This window comes from Gossypium hirsutum, chromosome A07 (assembly GCF_007990345.1).
Source record: "Gossypium hirsutum isolate 1008001.06 chromosome A07, Gossypium_hirsutum_v2.1, whole genome shotgun sequence".
Classification (NCBI taxonomy): Eukaryota; Viridiplantae; Streptophyta; class Magnoliopsida; order Malvales; family Malvaceae; genus Gossypium; species Gossypium hirsutum.
The window spans coordinates 56,261,355-56,271,213 of NC_053430.1; positions in this window are offsets into that span (position 1 = coordinate 56,261,355).

Consider the following 9,859-nt stretch of genomic DNA (forward strand, 5'->3'; position numbering starts at 1 on the left):
AATATTATTATATTTTAGTAAGAATATAAAAAAATTATTATAACTTCTTGTTAATATTTTAATATATAAAATATAAATTTTAAATATTTTTAAGCAATAAATATTAATTATTTATAAAATTTAATTAGAATATATAAACTATATTTTAAATATTTAAATATAACTATTAAATATTTGTAATTAGTATTTTAAAAAATATTTTTTTATTTTTAATTAATGAATTTAACACATTTGTAATTAAGTATCAAGAAAAAAAGAGAAAGTACTATGTTATTGGAAGGGCGAAAAAGTAATTAAGCACTAAAACTGCTTTTGGGAGAGGAAAAGCTAAAACTTTTAGCCAAAAGCAGCTTGTTCTGCATAGCTTTTATTCCAGAAGTGCTTCTGGAGCCAGAACTGCTTTTGAAAAGCAATGCAAAACTGGCCCTCAATAGGATTTAATTTCATATTTATTCAACCTCTAATTTGATTTCCATAATTTTTGTTGATTTTTCAATGTTGTACTACTGCTGTTGTCCAAAACTGTTTTAATGCTAATTTTACTCTTTCATGATTCCCTTGTACTAACTTTCATTAACATACCATTATAAACCACATCACACAATGAAATTAGGCATATGAGTAATTAACATATTTGCAACCCATTAGCCAATATAAGCCAATTTATATGGCTACATACCAAATCAAATTCTTTATATCAAAACAATTATTTATTGTTTATAACAAAACTATCCACTTGAGTCATAGTTACTAAATTATTTATATCTTGAGCTACAAAACTCTAAATTAAGATCCACTTCATTTTTCTGAAACTAGACTCAAATATCTTCCTACCATAAAATTTTCAGAATTTATGGTTCAGCTAATAAGTACAATTAATTCTTCAAATTCACCCTGTTCTGCTATTTGACAGTTTCGACCTCCGTTCACTAAAAATTAGTTATCTCTTAATACGGGATTCGGATGATGTTCCCGTTTGTTTCTATTGAAATTAGACTCATTAAAAAATTAAAAATATAAATTAAAGCCTCCAATTATTTTATACAATTTTTAATGATTTTCCAAAGTCAGAACAGGGGAACCCGAAATCCTTCTGACCTTGTCTCTCAAAAATTAAAATATCTCATAAAATGAAATTCTTTTGTTTACACCGTTTCTTCTATGTAAAACTAGACTCAGGGCTAGTTTGGAAATGCTTTTGAAAAGTGCTTTTGAAAAGTGCTGTGAAAAAGTCTTTTGAAAAGTTTAGTTTAAAATTTGAGTGTTTAGCATTGCTGTCAAAAAGTGCTTTCGAGAAATAAAATGTTCATTTTAGATATGTTATTATCAAGTAACAAATATGCATTTAAATAATATTTAAATTAGTTAATATTATTATATTTTAGTAAGAATATAAAAAATTATTATAACTTATTGTTAATATTTTAATATATAAAATATAAATTTTAAATATTTTTAAGCAATAAATATTAATTATTTATAAAATTTAATTAGAATATATAAACTATATTTTAAATATTTAAATATAACTATTAAATATTTGTAATTAGTATTTTAAAAAATATTTTTTTATTTTTAATTAATGAATTTAACACATTTGTAATTAAGTATCAAGAAAAAAGAGAAAGTACTATGTTATTGGAAGGGCGAAAAAGTAATTAAGCACTAAAACTGCTTTTGGGAGAGGAAAAGCTAAAACTTTTAGCCAAAAGCAGCTTGTTCTGCATAGCTTTTATTCCAGAAGTGCTTCTGGAGCCAGAACTGCTTTTGAAAAGCAATGCAAAACTGGCCCTCAATAGGATTTAATTTCATATTTATTCAACCTCTAATTTGATTTCCATAATTTTGTTGATTTTTCAATGTTGTACTACTGCTGTTGTCCAAAACTGTTTTAATGCTAATTTTACTCTTTCATGATTCCCTTGTACTAACTTTCATTAACATACCATTATAAACCACATCACACAATGAAATTAGGCATATGAGTAATTAACATATTTGAAACCCATTAGCCAATATAAGCCAATTTATATGGCTACATACCAAATCAAATTCTTTATATCAAAACAATTATTTATTGTTTATAACAAAACTATCCACTTGAGTCATAGTTACTAAATTATTTATATCTTGAGCTACAAAACTCTAAATTAAGATCCACTTGATTTTCTGAAACTAGACTCAAATATCTTCCTACCATAAAATTTTCAGAATTTATGGTTTAGCTAATAAGTACAATTAATTCTTCAAATTCACCCTGTTCTGCTATTTGACAGTTTCGACCTCTGTTCACTAAAAATTAGTTATCTCTTAATACGGGATTCGGATGATGTTCCCGTTTGTTTCTATTGAAATTAGACTCATTAAAAATTAAAAATATAAATTAAAGCCTCCAATTATTTTATACAATTTTTAATGATTTTCCAAAGTCAGAACAGGGGAACCCGAAATCCTTCTGACCTTGTCTCTCAAAATTAAAATATCTCATAAAATGAAATTCTTTTGTTTACACCGTTTCTTCTATGTAAAACTAGACTCAGGGCTAGTTTGGAAATGCTTTTGAAAAGTGCTTTTGAAAAGTGCTGTGAAAAAGTCTTTTGAAAAGTTTAGTTTAAAATTTGAGTGTTTAGCATTGCTGTCAAAAAGTGTTTTCGAGAAATAAAATGTTCATTTTAGATATGTTATTATCAAGTAACAAATATGCATTTAAATAATATTTAAATTAGTTAATATTATTATATTTTAGTAAGAATATAAAAAATTATTATAACTTCTTGTTAATATTTTAATATATAAAATATAAATTTTAAATATTTTAAGCAATAAATATTAATTATTTATAAAATTTAATTAGAAATAAATAAACTATATTTTAAATATTTAAATATAACTATTAAATATTTGTAATTAGTATTTTAAAAAAAAAATTTATTTTTAATTAATGAATTTAACACATTTGTAATTAAGTATCAAGAAAAAAAGAGAAAGTACTATGTTATTGGAAGGGCGAAAAAGTAATTAAGCACTAAAACTGCTTTTGGGAGAGGAAAAGCTAAAACTTTTAGCCAAAAACAGCTTGTTCTGCATAGCTTTTATTCCAGAAGTGCTTTTGGAGCCAGAACTGCTTTTGAAAAGCAATGCAAAACTGGCCCTCAGTAGGATTTAATTTCATATTTATTCAACCTCTAATTTGATTTCCATAATTTTTGTTGATTTTTCAATGTTGTACTACTGCTGTTGTCCAAAACTGTTTTAATGCTAATTTTACTCTTTCATTATTCCCTTGTACTAACTTTCATTAACATACCATTATAAACCACATCACACAATGAAATTAGGCATATGAGTAATTAATATATTTGAAACCCATTAGCCAATATAAGCCAATTTATATGGCTACATACCAAATCAAATTCTTATTCATTACAAGCCAATACATTTGGCCATATCATAATGACACATACACAAAATGACTAAGTCCCTATACATGCCATAGACTAAACATACTTACATTCACTTATACCCCAAATGATAGCTTGATAGTGTGATAAAATCTCTGACGATCTCCAACCCGAGCTAGCTGAGTAAACCTACAAGAGGTGGAAAAGAAAGGGGGTAAGCTATATAATATAGCTTAGTAAGTTCATATGCAAATAATATACAACTATTAACATTCATTTACTTTATCCATCCATAAGGATACTATTATTACAATTTGCATTAAATTCCATGATTATCACTTACTCAATCATAATGCTTACTCTTTTATCTTACAAACACTAATTGTATGTCATGGCATTAGACTAGCAACCATAATCTCCCCATTATAGCATCTCACATTATTAGCAAGTTATTTCAACTCACTTAACAACATGCACATCATTTACGAGTAATCATAATTTTCACATATAGCTTAACAATCTTTCACATATCTATTGAATCACAGCTTAAGTATATACATCGTACTATATCACAATTCAATTAGGCTCATAAGCCCAACACATGATTATTTTTCAATTCTTATCATACATCCATTCATCATAAATTTAGATCTTTAGCCACAAGGTTATCAATATTTCACAGCATAACTTTCTCGAATGCATTCTTACAACATATTCATCATTTACAAAATTCACTTCACATGAGTTTTGTGTACATACTTGTACCGCTCGCAATATAGTCGCATACTTTCTCGTTCTTAACATACCCGTTGAAATATAATTTAAGCATATAAACATATTAGATCACATTTCAATTCGGCCCAAAAGCTAAACACGTAATCATCATTTATATTGATCATATATCCAACATCACAAGTATGTACACTATCAATCACAATGGATAATAAACAATTATTTCCACAATAATCATGAATTTACAACTATAAGCTTACGTACATGCCTGTTCACTCGTAGTAATTTCATTCTCATACTCATCTTTGATTTACCCGTTGAACCACGTGAAATACTATCGGATACATGGAAAGTTTGCACATGGTGCTTCATACGTAGCCACATGCTACCTCATATCATATATCACACATTTCTCACTCTCGAGCTAATTATGGGCCTCCTCACACAAGCTAACAATCAGAACGTAGCTACACGGGCTGCTCACACAAGCTGACAGGTACCCGCAACACATGCCGGGCTACCCAGCCACCAATAGGACGAACATGACTAGCACCCGGATTCACATTGTCACATATACGCATAATCTCATGAGCTCATAATCACATAGTTCCTAGTGACATGTCACATTGTATCCTAAATTATTCCTAAGGTTCAAACGGGATTTTTCTCGATATCACATGTTCGTCGAACTCGTTCATAATGTCATTCTCATTGACCATAATATCGTTCATACACTCATTATAAAAATCAAACATAGAAATCCATACATTAATAAAGCATTAAAACATGATACAATTTTGCATTATTACACATGAACTTACCTCGACACCAAAATGGCAAAGAAGGACCTAACCGTCAATTACTCATTTTCCCTCGTTCTAGGCCCGAATCTTGTTTTCTTTGATCTAAAATATCACATTTAGCTTATTTATTAGTCAAATTATTCATTGTGATCCAAAAATCATATTATGGCAAAATTACTTTTTTCCCCTAAACTTTGTCATATTTACACTTTTGCCCTTAGGCTCGTAAAATGATTTTTGTTCAATTTCTTCAACATACAAGTCTAGTCGAATCATTTTAATAACTATAGCAGCCCACAATTTCAACTAAATCACACTTTTATGACAAATTTTATAACTTTTACAAACTAGTCCTTTTTAGCATTTTCACCGAAAACTACCTAGTAAAAGTCATTTCTTCAACCGTAAACATGCATAATCTACCATTAAACATCCAAATACACACATATTCATCATGGGTCAAAACCTTATACTTTAACCATATCTCAAATTAGTGGTAGAAATAGATAAATCTTGTTACGAGGATTTCAAAAACGTAAAAATGATTAAAAATGTAGCTAGAATGGACTTACAATCAAGCTTGGAAGCTTGAAAAACCCTAGCCATGGTTTCTCCATGCAAGTTTTAGCCAAGCGATTGAAGTTAGACAAAAATTGGCTTTTAATTTTGTTTTTAATTCATTTTAATTACTAAATAACCAAAATGCCCCTAACTTAAAAATATTCTATTTCATCATTTCATGTCCATTTTTGTCCAACAAATTAACCAATGGTCTAATTACCATTTAAAGAACTCCTGTAACACCCCTTACCCGTACCCGAGGCTGGGATAAGGTACGAGGCGTTACCGGACAAACATACAAACATTAAACTAAAATACGAGCCATAAAATTTCATTCATATTTCAAAACGTTCATTCACTTACACATAGTCCCTTATTTGAGTCTACGAAGCCCAAAACATACTTTACAAAAGGGTTCGGGACTAAACCGAGAACTTACGAAAATCTTGGAAATTTCATGCTTTAAGGCTCCACACGCCCGTGTCGCAAAGTCGTGTTCCATACACGGCTGAGACACATGGTCGTGTCTCTGCCTGTGTGGAATATACCTAGGCTATTTTCCAAGCTTTGGTCAACCTTAATCTCTTACACACTTATACAAAATCAAAAGCATATAACATGGTATTCATTTAATGATTAAATATTCTCAATTAAACCACAAACATAGCATTTGTATGTCATCATACATGTGTCTCTCATACTCATTTTACCTTGTTTATTATAGTACCACTTATACATTTATACCAAGATTATCATCTTACCAAATATCTTCTGGTTAATCATCAAGCATTCATATTTAAAACTAGATCATATCTTTATAAAATATCACAATTCAAATGCGCAAAATAACATGTTTTCCTGAAACATTTCAAGTCAACTCCATACCCAACAAGCATTACATTGAGACTAGTCATATATATATATACATGTCATGATACATATCATTCTCTTTCTATTTTCTTATAAGCACATATCATTTATTTCATTATATCAATATTTCATACACCATAGTTTCCATGTATTCCGCATATATTTATTTTCCTCCTCCTCCTCTCCATTCCACATCCTTAATGTATATAGCATTCTTGTAAGTACGATTTCACAATTTACTAATAAATGCTCACATCAAACTGTCTACACAAGTCATAGTCACTTACTTATTTATAATTCGAGCTAAAGAGCTCCAAATTAAGATCCGTAAATTTATCCTAAAACTAGACTCACATATCTTTCCACCATAAAATTTTCATAATTTTTGGTTTAGCCAATTAGCACTGTTTATTCATTAAAATTTCCCCTGTTTCACTTTCTGACAGTTCTGACCTCTCTTCACTAAATATTAATTATCTCACAGTACAGAACTCGAATAATGTTCTTGTTGATTTATATTGAAAATAGACTCATTAGGGATTTTAAAAATTTAAGTTTAAGCCTCTAATTATTTTTATCCAAATTTTTGTGATTTTCCAAAGTCAGAACAGGGTATCACGTAATCATTTTGAACTAGTCTCACAAAAACATAAATATCTCAAAATATAGAACTCCGTTTCTTTCTCTGTTTCTTTTATATGAAGATAGACTCATTAAGCTTTAATTTTATATCTTATTCAGTCTCTGATTCATTTTATACTATTTTTGGGGATTTTTCAAAATCACGTCACTGCTACTGTCCAGAACAGTTTTATTGCTAATTCACTGTTTCACACTTTCTTTATATTAACCTCATTTTAACATACATATCACAAATCATTTTCACCATATTTCATACATCACAAGTATAGGCCCATGATCACAAGGTCACCATAAAATTATCCTCATGTATAACTTACTTGTTTATAACCTTACCACATCCTGGTCACTTAATGAACACATCATTCACATAACCAAGTTCCTGCACTTATTCATCACAAAACTCACAAAGCAATACATAGAGATTCTCCCGTTGAGCATTTCGGATCAATCCTCGATACTTGGTGGTTTCAGCACATAGCTCCACCCATCATATAGTTCGGCTCTCTTGTACACATGGTGAACACTCAGTACCACCCATGTGACCTAGCCAATTTATCTCATAGCTTTCTTGTCTACATGTTGTCCTTCACTGGAACCACGCATGCGACCCAGCTACATATATCTCGTAGCTCTCTTGTCTATATGGTGTACACATAGTATCACCCATGCGACCTAGCTACATCATAATGTCTTGTAGCTCTCTTGTACACATGATGTGCACTCAGTACCATACATATGACCTAGCTACATACTATCTGTATCATCCAATCTTTTTGAAGGTTCAACCGGGATTTCTCTCTCTTTTCCAACAATTTCACCAATCAAGTAATTATCCACAAACATATTTCCAATATTATTATAAAATATCATAATACAAGAAATATTGATGTATTACTTACATATAAACTTACATCTCATTTAATATCAAGGCAATAACATTAAATTACACATTGCCTTATTAAAAATCATATGAACTTACAATTCCCCATAATATCCATAATCATAGAAATCACATTTATGTATGATAATTCAATGCACTTCATGTACCATAGACATATTTTTAAATCAATTCATAAACTTGGCACCATAATCATTTAATTTAACATAATTCAATTAATTCACTAAATTTAACTTTCAAATATAAATTACAGCATTATTGCTGTATTATTATCATACCAACTTACATACTTTCAACACCTCAGAAATCATAATAAATATATCAATTTTACATTGAAATATGCATAAGTTAATGCTTATTATACATATGAACTTACCTCGATACTAAAACGACCATTTTACCAACTTCCCCAATTTTTGATTTTTCTCTCATTCTAGGTTCAAATCTCATTTTCCGGAATCTAAAACATCATATTTTACTTAGTTAATTAAATTACTATTCAAAACATTCCTTAACTCGAACTTTGGCAAAATTACAATTTTGCCCCTAAACTTTTGCATATTTACTCTTTTGCCCCTAGGCTCGGGAATTAAACTTCATCCCTTATTCTTATGTTTTATGACATGCTGATCACTTTTCCCTTCTATGGCAACATCAAATTATCACTCTAACATATACTTATGACTATTAGGTATTTTTACCGATTAAGCCCTTTTACTCGTTTTCACTCAAAACCAAGTAGCACAAGTTGTCTAACATAATTTAAAACCTCATATTCTATCATAAAATAGCAAAATAAACACATTTCACCTATGGGTATTTTTCCAAATATGAACCCTAGCTTAAATTATTGCTAGAATAAGCTTAATCAAATTACCGGGATTCCAAAAACGTAAAGAACTTGAAAAACGGGGTTAGAACGGACATACTATTGAGCTTGGAAAGCTTGAAAACCCTAGCCATGGCTTCCCCCATGCTAATTTCGGCCTCCATGAAAAAGATGAGTCAATTTTGGCTTTATTTTCCCTTTTTATTTCTTTTAATTACCAAATGACCAAAATGCCCTTCCTTACTAAACTTTCAGAAATTCCATCCATGTCCATTTTTTTCCATCACTTAGAAATTGGTCAAATTGCTATTTAAGACCTCCTAATTAATATTTCAAAGCAATTTCATACTAGAAACTTCTAGAATGCAAGTTTTGCAACTTATTCAATTTAGTCCCTAACTTCAAATTGAGCACTTTATGCATAGAATTTCTTCACGAAATTTTCACACAATCATGCAATCATATCATAGACATCAAAATAATCATAAAATAATTATTTCTATCTCGAATTTTGTGGTCCCGAAACCTCTGTTCCAACTAGACCCAATTTTGGGCTATTACAAAGCCATTTGTACAACATATCCTTAAAAATAGATTGGCAGCTTCGAATAACTTACCATCGAATGTACCATGTCTAAAAATGTTTGATTTCTTCTCTTTGCATGCTATTTTGTTGTAGAGTGCTCGACGCGATTAGCTGGGATAAAATCCCATTCTCTATGAGGTACCCTAAGAATCATTTTGGAAATGAATGTGCGTTTCTAAAATAAAATGAAAATAAAAATGAAAAATGATCCATTAGCTAATATATATGGATTGCTAAAAAATGATAAGAAAAATGAGTTTATGTTTCTAGCAGTTTTAAAGCCTGAAAATGAAAATATACCATTCAATCATAGTGAATAAGTTGAGTTGTGAAATATTTAATATATTTTCGTGAAAATTTTACCATGGGTAAAATCGTCATAATTATATTTTGAATTCTTACAATTAAGTCCTATCTTTTTCTCGGTTTAGATTTAAAGCTTATGTAAGCTCATAAACCTAGAATTGACTTTACTTCATGTCGAATGTATGTTTTACCTAAATTTTAATTATTGATTCCTATGAATCATCTATGTTT